The sequence below is a fragment of the Ictidomys tridecemlineatus genome, chromosome 8, assembly GCF_052094955.1.
Source record: "Ictidomys tridecemlineatus isolate mIctTri1 chromosome 8, mIctTri1.hap1, whole genome shotgun sequence".
NCBI lineage: Eukaryota > Metazoa > Chordata > Mammalia > Rodentia > Sciuridae > Ictidomys > Ictidomys tridecemlineatus.
In genome coordinates, this window is record NC_135484.1 from 156,126,503 (window position 1) to 156,137,403 (window position 10,901).

Consider the following 10,901-nt stretch of genomic DNA (forward strand, 5'->3'; position numbering starts at 1 on the left):
TGACAGCAGAATGCATTTTTGTCATCGTACACAATTGCAGCACAGCATTTCATTTCAGTGGTTGTACACGACGCAGGGTCACTCTATACGTGCAGTCCCACATGTGCCTAGGGGAGTGATGTCCATCTCAGTCCACCATCTTCTCTGCCCCCAGCACCCTCCCCACATTCCCCTCCTTTCCCTCCATTTTCCCATGTCTCCCTCCCCCCTGTTACGGATCAGCATCCACTGATCAGAGAGAACATTTGGCCTTTGGTTTTTGGGGATTGGCTTACTTCACTTAGCATCAGAGTCTCCAACTCAGAAAAATGCCATGATTTTATTCTCTTTTAATGCTCAGTAATATTCCATTGTGTATATATACCACCATTTCTTTATCCAATAAACATGATTCATCACATCAATAGAATTAAAGATAGGAATCATGATTAAGGCAATTGATGCAGAGAAAGCATTGAACAAAATACAGCATCCTTTCATGGTCAATACTTGGTTCTTAAAAAGGATTCTTCTCTTTATACAGGTCATTATTACTGCAAGCAAATACACAGGTCGTATTCCATTCTATGGCAGTCTTTAAAAAATTATTCTTTTAGGGGTACATGGCAGTCGAGCGTATTTTGACATATTATACATTCGTGGAGTCTGACTTATTCTAATTAGGACCCAGTTCTTGCAGTTGTACATGACGTGGAGCTCAACTGGTCATCTATGAACACCGTTGAAGACTCTGTTCTGCCAGGTCTAAGCACAGAATTCTTCATAGATAAGTTATAAAGGAAATGTCCTAGAGCAGCCCAGCCTTCACCACAGCAGTTATCACCAGACTTCTCACAGATTAACACACCTACTGTTGGATTCTCATCATATTTCCTTCTGAAAACAATCAACCCTGGCTAACAGCTACTTAGTCTGGCTCCCTCCTCTGATGTCCTCACTGTAGAAACAGACATTGGCCTCTTGAGGGTCAGGGATCAAAGTGCCAGTCTCGGCCAGGCATGATGGTGCAGCCTCTAATCCCAGTGGCTCAGGGGCTGAGGCAGAAGGTTGCAAGTTCAAGGCCAGCCTCAGCAATGAAGGGACACTCTAAGCAACTCAGTGAGACCCCTATCAAAATAAAAAGGAAAAAGGGCTGGGATGCCACTCAATAGTTAAGTGTCCCTGGGTTCAATCCCGAGGAACTCATAGCTTTTCCTTGTATCCATTTCTTCATTGTATTCACACATGGAATTACCCTACTTGTGGAATACAAAGTGATGCATCTGTTCATGTGGACACTGTATAGTGTGGAAATCAGGGCACACGTCAGATACTGAGGCTTCTTTTACTTGACTGTCAGTTAGTTTCCTGTATTTGCAGTAAGAACCCAGGGTCTTTTCCATGGCAGGTGAGCACTCTACTGGTGAGCTACACACATACACCTTGACCTTGAATATATATATACATATATATATATATATATATATATATATATATATATATATATATATATATATATATAGACATTTTCAGCCCTTCTATGGGTTGTTTATGCAACTTGCTGAGTGTTTTGCTTTTCAGAAGTGAGTTAATTTGATGTAAATCTATTTATTTTTGCTTGTCTTTCCTGTTCTCCATGTCTGCTTAGGAAATTCCTAACTATTCCAAGGCCCTAGGTCTCTCCCTTCTGTTTTCTTCTGCTAATGTTCTTTCTTCTCCAGTGAATAAGCAATTTTGCCACCACCATATTGAAAAGGCTGTTTCTCTCCTGCCTCTCCTTAGCATCTCTGTTGAAGGCCAGCTGGCTGCACATCCATGCATTGACGCCACACCCTCTGCTCTGTCCACCAGTGTCAGCATCTTTGTTAGGCTAATGCCATGCTGCTCTGATTACTGGAGCTTTGCAGGGCACTTTGAATTCTATAACAGTAACACTGCGTTCCACTTTGCTCTGTTTGCTTGGGAAATTTCTGTCTACCTTTTAATTCTTTGTGGAATTCCCATGCGTTTTCCAATATGGCCATGGGAATTGATGTTCCCACCAACAGTGTACACAAATACCCAAAGAGTCACTTTTGCACATATCAGATCACTCATTTTTCCACACTCACCCTCATGAACACTGTTACATCCTATTAGACAACAGCCCACCTCCCAGGCATGAGGACGGGTCTCGAGTGATTTTGACTTTCTTTGCCCAGATGATCAGTGATGTTGAGCATCTGCTCACATAACCGCTGGACATTTGATGTTCTTCTTGGAAAAACATATTCTCAGTTCCCTTGGTCTTTCGTCACTAGGTTCCCTGTATCTTCAGGTCACAAGGATGTACGAGGGTCTTATGTTTTGGATATTAAGCCTTTACCAGGGGTGGGTCACATATTTCCCTCATCTGTGGCCTGCAGTTTACTTGGGTGGATTGTCCCCTTTGTGTGCAGAAGCCTCATTATTTCATGGAGTCCCCTTAGTGGTTTGTTCAATGTTCCTCTACTTTGGGTGTCACTCCCTTGGAAGACCACAGTGAAGGGACACTTCCCTCTATTGTGTGTGAGCAGCTCTGTGACTTCAGTTCTTAGGTCTGTGTTTTATTGTTTGGAGTCCAAGAGCCTGACTTTATTCTTTTTCCACATAGAGATCCAGTTTAACCAGGACCATTTATGGAGAAATTCCTAAGGGTAGCCCCATATCCTACAGTAAACACCAAAGTAGGATGTGCTAGCCCTGAACTGGAATCTGTAAACACAACGGGACACTCTGCTCACAGGGTCAGGTTTGTCATGTGGTGCACTGATTCACCAAGGGCAAGGTGGCCATGGAACCACTGGGGGCTCACTAGGGACCATGAGACCCAGGGAGATGGCCAGTGTTTGCAAGGTCACTATTTCAAGGTTCGTTTTCTATCTGCCACACTCTTGGATGTGGAGCAATTTTAATCATGTGCATCTCTGTTTTCAATTGTTTCTCTTTTATGATTCTCTGTGTTTTTGTTAAATTTTCTCAATTCAGTTCTAGTTTTAGTGAAAGTAGAATTCTACTGCTTTAAGGGGTAAAGCTGCAGGACAACTTTAATTTTCCCAAGAGTCACAAATACTCTCCTGGTTCATCTAGATAGTTCCTCTGTGTTTAGGGCTCAGACATTTGTTCTTCATAAATCAACCTTTTTTTAAAAACAAAATTATGGGTATTGGGGATTAAAACCAAGAGCACATTATCATCAAGCCACACCACACCCACTGTCACTTTATATTTAGACGTGGCTTCACTAAGTTGTCCAGGCTGTCCTTGAACTTGTGATCTTCCTGCTTTGCTCTCCCAGGTGGCTGGGTACAGGTGTGTGCCACTGCACCTGGCATGAGCCAACCTGCCTGTGGGATTCCCACCTGACGTCCAGGATTTGCACTCCTGCCCTTTGTGTCCATAGCCAAGGACTTACTCAGGGATGGCTCAGTGGGTCCTGCTCTCGATGCCAGCTATTGGGAGATGGCTGTGGATGGAGAGTCCACTCCCTGTGTTCCATCAAGCCATGGTTGTCTGAGGAAAATGAGCTCCCGTCATTATAGAGTGTGACAGAATAACACTAATTAGTACCCTCTGTGTGGACATGTTACCATGAAGCCACAAAGAAGAGCCCTTCACCATCGTTTATAGAGAATAAGACCCCAAGCATCTCAGGTCAGAGGGGAGTTGAAGAAGACACGCATTTGGCAATGAAGCATGAGGCTCGATGTCATTTCTAGTGTTTTGAAGTGTGGGTAGGTGAAATAAGTAAAATAAAATCACAATTTTTAAGGGTTTACTCAAATATCATAATGGCAAAACAATGTCATTTTTTTGGTTGAAATCTAAGAAAAATACAAAGAGATTTCTTCACTTAATTAACAATCAGAACCTATTGTGGACCACTGACGTCAGGACCACAGCCCAGGCAGAGAAGAGGCTTTAACAAGCAGCGTATTTAAAATATCATGAATTGTGCTCAACATTTACTTTTTATTTATCTGTTAAAATGCATTTAATAATTAGTAGGTCAGAAAATGTAGAGAGAAAAATGTGCCTCCATTTACCTGGTTTCTCTCAAAACACACATCTACTCTTTGAAGTTTCATATTCTTGAGGAAATCTGCAAAGTAGACAGGTGCAATGATGCATATTATTCTATTCAATTTTAAATATTATTGCTCCACAAAGATTTCTCATTAGTCATACATGAATGTTAGACATGATTGCACATCAACATGGTGTGGAAAGGCTGGTTCTTTCACAAGTTCAATAAACATCATCAAATTATGTGTATTGTTATATTCCACTTCAAATGCTATTATGCTGCATCACTTTTTGAATCTGAGGTATCAATGCATACGAACACACTTTCAACTTGTTCACTCTTCCACAACTCTAACAAAATCACACTGGGTGGATGAATATCTTTGATATATTGTGAACTACTAAAACACATATGGCTGTTTTACTGGATATTGCCACTGGTTTTAAAAATAACACAGTGTAGTACAATATTTCCATGGTTTATGTTTTATGTGAGCAAGTATAGCTGGAAGACTGCATCCTAGAAGTGAAATTCTGAGGTAAAAGGTGAATATGTAAGAAATATTTGTTACTCTCATATAAGTTTCCAAATTTGCTTTCATCTTACAAGAAGAAGTGGTGGTAGTAGCAGAGCTGTCTCACATCAGCCACTACCTGAAGGATGGCACAAGGAGAATGAAAAGACAGCTGGGTCCTCCAGCTTCCTGTGACCTCTGTGACAGATGGGGACTGTCACCAGCTTTGTGGCATGAGAATGCACCACTGTATGACCTGTCTGCCTTTGCTTGATTTTGTGTCACATACAGCAACACAAACTGAGGATGATTCAAGCAGACACACTTGAAAGGATCTGTAAATCTGACATTTTCCCAAAGTCTTCCTTAGGAAGGACGCCTGTATTCAACCAGATGTCCATCTCTGTAAATTAGCACAAAGGGACTGACAGTTGCGTAACCAAGAGTCAGAGTTTCTTGAGTAATTTCTGTTATGGAATCCTTGTGTAAGGAGAAATTTAGAAGTAAAGTCAGAAAGCAATCTGCCCAATAAAAGAAGAGAAAGCAGAGCATTAAGAGAAGAACACTTTGAGGGGCTTTCACCTCAGGGCGGGTTCTGTGGAGGAGCTTGGAGGTCTGAAGGTGGAGCACGTGCTGGTGGTGCTTGTGGAGGAGGGACACCATGTGGCCACTGGCCCCGCCCATGACACCCTGGAACACAGCATCTGGAAGGACCATGAGAACAATAAAAATCCGTCTAATTATCCAGTTGTGAGGTTGAAAGTAACAGGAGTTGTCACTTCTAATAATTTGTGATGTGTTCATGCTGCTGATGTTTTTGATGTAAAATAGTAAGTTCATGCTTATAAAGGAACTGAGTAACCAAAAGAAGAGAAACAGGGGAAGGACGTGCCATGCAGACCTGGGTTTTAGTCTTCTCCCCCTGAGGGCTCTGGGACTGATGGTGATGGCCTGGACCACTGTGAGGAGACTGGTGGTGCAGATGGACAGGCCCCAGGCCACTCTTTCCAGGTAACCCAGTATCTTACAGCCAACATCATACAGAAAATTCATCAAAGCAAAAAATGCTACTGTCCTTGGCATTCCCCTGGAGAAAAGGGTTATAATATTGGTGAAGGCCTAATGGATGAGAATAAGGTGTATAGGTTTCTTCTCACTGCCTTGAAAAATGAATATGTAATGCACAAGAACAAAGATGTTCCCCAAAGGCCAAGCCCTGTTGGGAAGACGATGACTATCCCCTTGACGAGGGTCACAACCATGTCATCCTCATAGGCACAATAACATGGATGCTGCAAACACCAGTTCAAAGAAAGCCACAGCAATATTTCAATGTTATCTGTAAAAGCATTCAAGTCAACAATTTTTAAAGTGAAAAGGCTGTTGGGACATGGAAAACTGTTGCAAATCTTTGTCCCAGAATCCTTTACTTTCTGTGTCATTCTTCATGGGTCATTCTATATGGTGTTCGATGCCATCTTGACAATGAATATCCAAAATTCTACATCATCAATTCATTTTTTATAACTCCATATTGGGAAAACGAATCTACTTGTTCAAATCCTTAATATTCCTCCTATGTTCGACCTATAGGTTGAATTTAACCCAAATTTCACCAACCAGAATTTCTCCATTTTTTAAATCTTAAGCTAGCATATTCTCAATTATTCTCTCTAAATCCAGGGACTAATGTTTGACCTGACTATCTTCCCCACACCACCACCCACCAGGAACTTACAAAATGATGTAACATCTTGTAAATTCAGCCAGTTTCAAAATCCGTGTCACCTTTTATTTTGTTGAATGGACCTTTCTGTCTCTCACTTTTGTGAATGTAAGAAATTCCAGTTTTGCTTTTAGGATTTCAAGTTTTATGTCTTTGATGACAGTCCCTTAACATTTCTGTACCTCTACACACCAAAATGACCTGTGGTCTTACTGCCTTAGATTTCCAGCACTTTTTAGAGTCCTCGATTAGGCAGGCTGCATGACCTTTCCATGTAGGATCCAGTGGTCAAAGCTGATCAACAGTGACCTCCAGGGACCAGGCTCCAGCCTGAGAAGGTCCCGTAGTCCACAGGCTGCAGCCAGGGAGGGTGCCCTAGAGGACCATGGAGGCTGCCTGTGACAGTCTCAGGAGATGTCCATTCCCACCCAGGCCTCAGGGGCTCTAAGGGAAGTCTAGGTCGGCTCTGGGTGTGCTGATAACAATGAGATTACCCAGGAGGATAAACTATGGGTTATGTGCTGTCTGGACAGGAGTGCAGTTACTGATGAGGAGCCCCTTGTAAAACCTGCTCATAACAAAGTAGGTTGGGAGACCTTTGTCAAGAAAAGAAATCCCTAGAGTAGGGGACCTGAGGGCATTTTACACCTGCTGCGAACCCTGGGGGAACTGACTTCATTTTACTCTGCAGCCTGTGCTACCTGTGCCTCTGTTCCCAACGTTTTAGGGCTAAAGAATCTTTATCCATTCCCACTGAACTCATGCAAAAATGGACAGGATGCTACCTTTTCACATGTAAGTTCTCTGATCTCAAGTCTAACCTAGGAACTTGTAGGAAAGTATGGATGGTTTCTCCCAAGTGAAAGAAACCATGATGCTTGAAATAAACCCCCAAATTGCACATGTTCTCTGTGCTTAAAACAAACCTAAAAATGCTTCCTCCTCCACTTACTGCAAGTCCTCAAAGGGTTGCTTTCTAGGTCTCAGCTCTGAACGTCTCTGGCATCATGAGGTGCAGAACCACAGGCTTGGTGTCCGGGGTGGGGCCGCAGGTCCCAGAAGGTGGTGACTTTCCTGGGCCTGTGGCACCTTGGCGCAGGGGAGAGGTCAGGCTACAGGGGGCTGTGGCCTCCAGTGTAGAAAAATGGTGGCAGGGGTCACAATAGAGGATGGTCCCCTGGACATTAAACAAAGTATTGAAGAGGACCCACTCTGGATGCCCAGCTTCTCCCACATCACTCCTCACGAGCTCATTTAGACCCAGATTCCACCCGCTCCCTACAGTCACCATAGCAAATCTTCTGTTTACCCATGTTGTGTTCATTATTGTAGCGTTCTTGACAGGTGTGCTTTGTTCTTACCCCGACCCAAACGAGGACAAGTGCCCTGGAAACTACACGAACCCACTGAAAGTCCAGACAGTCATAATCCTAGGAAAAGTCATTTTGTGGATTCTGCACTTACTTCTGGATCGCTACATTCAGTATCACCACAGCAAAGTGAGAAACCGTGGCTATAACCAGATCTACCACACCACAAGGCATCTGAAGAGCCTCGCCCTGGTGACACTCTCCACCTGAACAGGATGCTTCTCCTCACACTGTGCATGCAGCCTTCTTCTCCTGAGCCCAGCAGGTTGCACCTGGTCCTCATCTGGCCATCCTGGCCCTGGAACTGCTCCTCTCCCTGACCTGTCTGGTCATTTATGCAGTGAAATTAGAGAATTTAATAGAGCCAAACCACCGCCTGATGTACTTGAAGAAGAAGAAAATCTATGCTTTCCACAGCAGCATTACCTCAGAAACTGGATCAAAGACTGTTTCAAGCCTAGAAGAAATAGTTGAAAAGCAAGGAGACACAATAGTGTACTTGAAGCGACAAAATGCCCTGTTGAGTGAGCAGCTGTTGGCACTCACTTGCTCAGACCTAGCCTCTCAGCCCAGTAGGACGTGAGAGGCTACAGGTGTGATCATGGCTGAAGAGTTCAGAGCACCCTCAGACTGAAGGACGCCCTGTCCTGCTGCCCTAGGGAACCACAGCCCTTGCTGAAAAACATTGTGTAGCGTGTGTTGGAAACTTGAACTTGGTTCTCACCTGTGTGGCTGTTTAGTAGATGGGGCTTATGGGTCATTTGAAAGGTACTTTGTAGAAGTACTTTGCTAACTGAGAAGAATGTATGTTTTGTACATTGTTAAATAATTGAACTTCTTGGTTTTTCCTAGGATGGAAGGTACAGTTCAATTATCCCATGGCCAACAGTTTTTCTACATGATATTTGATCCCTCCAATAGCTGGGGATGTAGCTCAGCAGTAGGACATGTGTTTAGCCTGCACAAGCCCCTGGTTCAATCCACAGCAACACCCCCACTGCCCCCCCAAAAGCCCTGTGATAATATGGCTATTTGTAAAGTAAACCTGACATGATTTATTTTACACAGGGTTTAAATAATTTCTTTCTTTTGTGGAGTGGGAAAGTACTGGGGATTGAACTTGGGCACTTTACCAATAGGCTATGTCTCCTACTTATTTTATTTTAAATTTTGAGACAGGGTGTCATGAAGTTGCTGAGGCTGGCCTTAAACTTATAATCCTCCTGCCTTAGCCTCCTAAGGCACTGGTATGACAGGTGTGCACCACCACACCCCACAAGTTCTTCCAACTCTTAAGCTGATGAAAGGAGTCATTATTTCTTATGGTTAATGTTTTTCTCTGCAGACCCTTCTTGTGTATTTTATATGCTCATGTGATATTGAATAACAACTGGTGTCACATCCTCTTTTTTCACCCCCCAGGCAAGCTCTCTACCACTGAGCTGCACCCCCTGCCCCCATGCAGCTTTTATACAGAATTTCTTCACTGTAGGACCAAGGCCTCACTGGGTGATCAACAATATAAATTCTGCATTGTTCTGTTCTTCTGAAACAAGATGGAAAAATTACCTGGACCAGTGTGAGCCCAACCAGTAGTACCTGTTACCTTGGGAGTACCTTCCATTGGCCAAAGCTGAAAAATTGAAAGGATTTATGTCTTTCACTTTATTTTTGCTCTTCTTCGAGAAGTTGCCATGTATTTCTCTACTAATTATCCTTTCATTGGGTCATTAATTTCAGTATAGAAATGGAACCTTCTATGATTTTAAATCTGTCTAAATAAAAACAGCACTTTATTTTGACTTGGATTATATGTGAAAATTGTGATGGGAGTAAAATGTCATATCAGTTTCTATACAGAAAAAAAGAACCACAGGCAGTTGCCAGGTTCGGTATCAGGTAGCCCTGTCTTTAGGAATATCAGACACTGGTTTTTAAACTTTGTCTAATCTCCTGGCGAACAGGGAGACTGAAGATGGCAACTGTGGGTTAAGGAAAGCAGCACTTGGCCTCAGTGTGGAGCACATAGTGTTTCATGGTGCAAGGTTTCATGGAGGCACAGCAGTTTAAGGAATGTGTCAAGGACAAACCTGAAGTGACTGTTTAGAGAGGGGCATGATGAAAACGACAGCATCAAGGGGCCTCAGAGTCCTGATGGACTCCTCAGAGCTCTTCCATCTGCCGTGTCCTCCCAGTGATTCCCATCTATCCAGCACTCTCCAGCCTCCCCATGCTCTGGGGCTCTTGGTCAGAATTGGGACCCACCTCCAGGATGCACAGTAGGTCAACACTCTTTCACCTGGAGGAAGTGAAATGAAGAACATGTGGAGGAAGGGTACTATATTACGGCAAGTTGCTTAGGCAGCAGTCCACTCCACTATGGTAAAGACAGATTTTGGATTCACATAGATGCTCAATGCCCCAGGATCTCACACCAAACAGGAGGCAGGTGACTACATCCACTTACTGTCCAAATTTCTCAATAAAAGTATTAAAGTCATGCTCATTGCTACATAATACTGGGCTAAGTTTAAAGTGTGTTACTTCAAATTATAGTAACAAACAGACTGATGAAAGTATAGCCAGAATTCTCATAAATTATGATTTCAAATAGCAGTTGTTATTTATGGGTCCTCTGACACAGGCATGTAATGAATGGAGCCGACTTACGTGAGTGGCTCAGTCTGTGTGAGGACACAGAGTTTAAGGCTGGTGCAGAAGAACACCTCAGCCTAAAGACAACACGCTCATGGGCCCAGTAATATAATGCAAGGGTTGAAATGCCCCCTTGTAGACACTTGAGTAGCCAAACACTAAGGGAAGAAATCTTAGGAAGGTGAAGAAAGCCGATAGTTAGAGCAGGACAATGTGAGGGCTGAGGACAACAGCTCTCCTTAGAATCAGAGCCTGTTTGGCTTTTTAGTTTCTGGACCACCACAGAGCTCTCTGATGAATCACTCTGTGCTCAGGGTCACAGTTGCTCCTGCACTGCTGAGGGACCTCTGCTGGGAATGACTCTTCATCTTCCTGACCCGGGTGCATTCCTGCAGATACCAGAGCCTGTAGATACCAGAAGAAGAGGGAAGGCTAAGGCCCAGACCCTCCCCACAGCCCCCTTGCTCAGGCTCAGGCAGAGGAAGATCTGGGCTGTGAGGAAAGTCCCTGGCCTGGGAGCAGTTCCTACCCTCAGTTCCACTCACCTTGGTGGCTGTGCTGCAGGAAGACCTGGGCAGTGCTTCTGGCCAGAGGTGGCTTCCCAGGGTGTGC

At 43.7% G+C, this 10,901-nt stretch overlaps 2 pseudogenes; one reads left to right on the top strand and one right to left on the bottom strand.

Moving 5' to 3' along the window:
* Window positions 1-4,904: 4,904 nt before the first annotated feature.
* On the bottom strand, window positions 4,905-5,800 carry LOC101966067 (putative vomeronasal receptor-like protein 4; annotated as a pseudogene).
* Window positions 5,801-7,408: 1,608 nt separating this feature from the next.
* LOC101958045 (transmembrane protein 192 pseudogene) lies at window positions 7,409-8,217 on the top strand (annotated as a pseudogene).
* The last annotated feature ends 2,684 nt before the right edge of the window (window positions 8,218-10,901 follow it).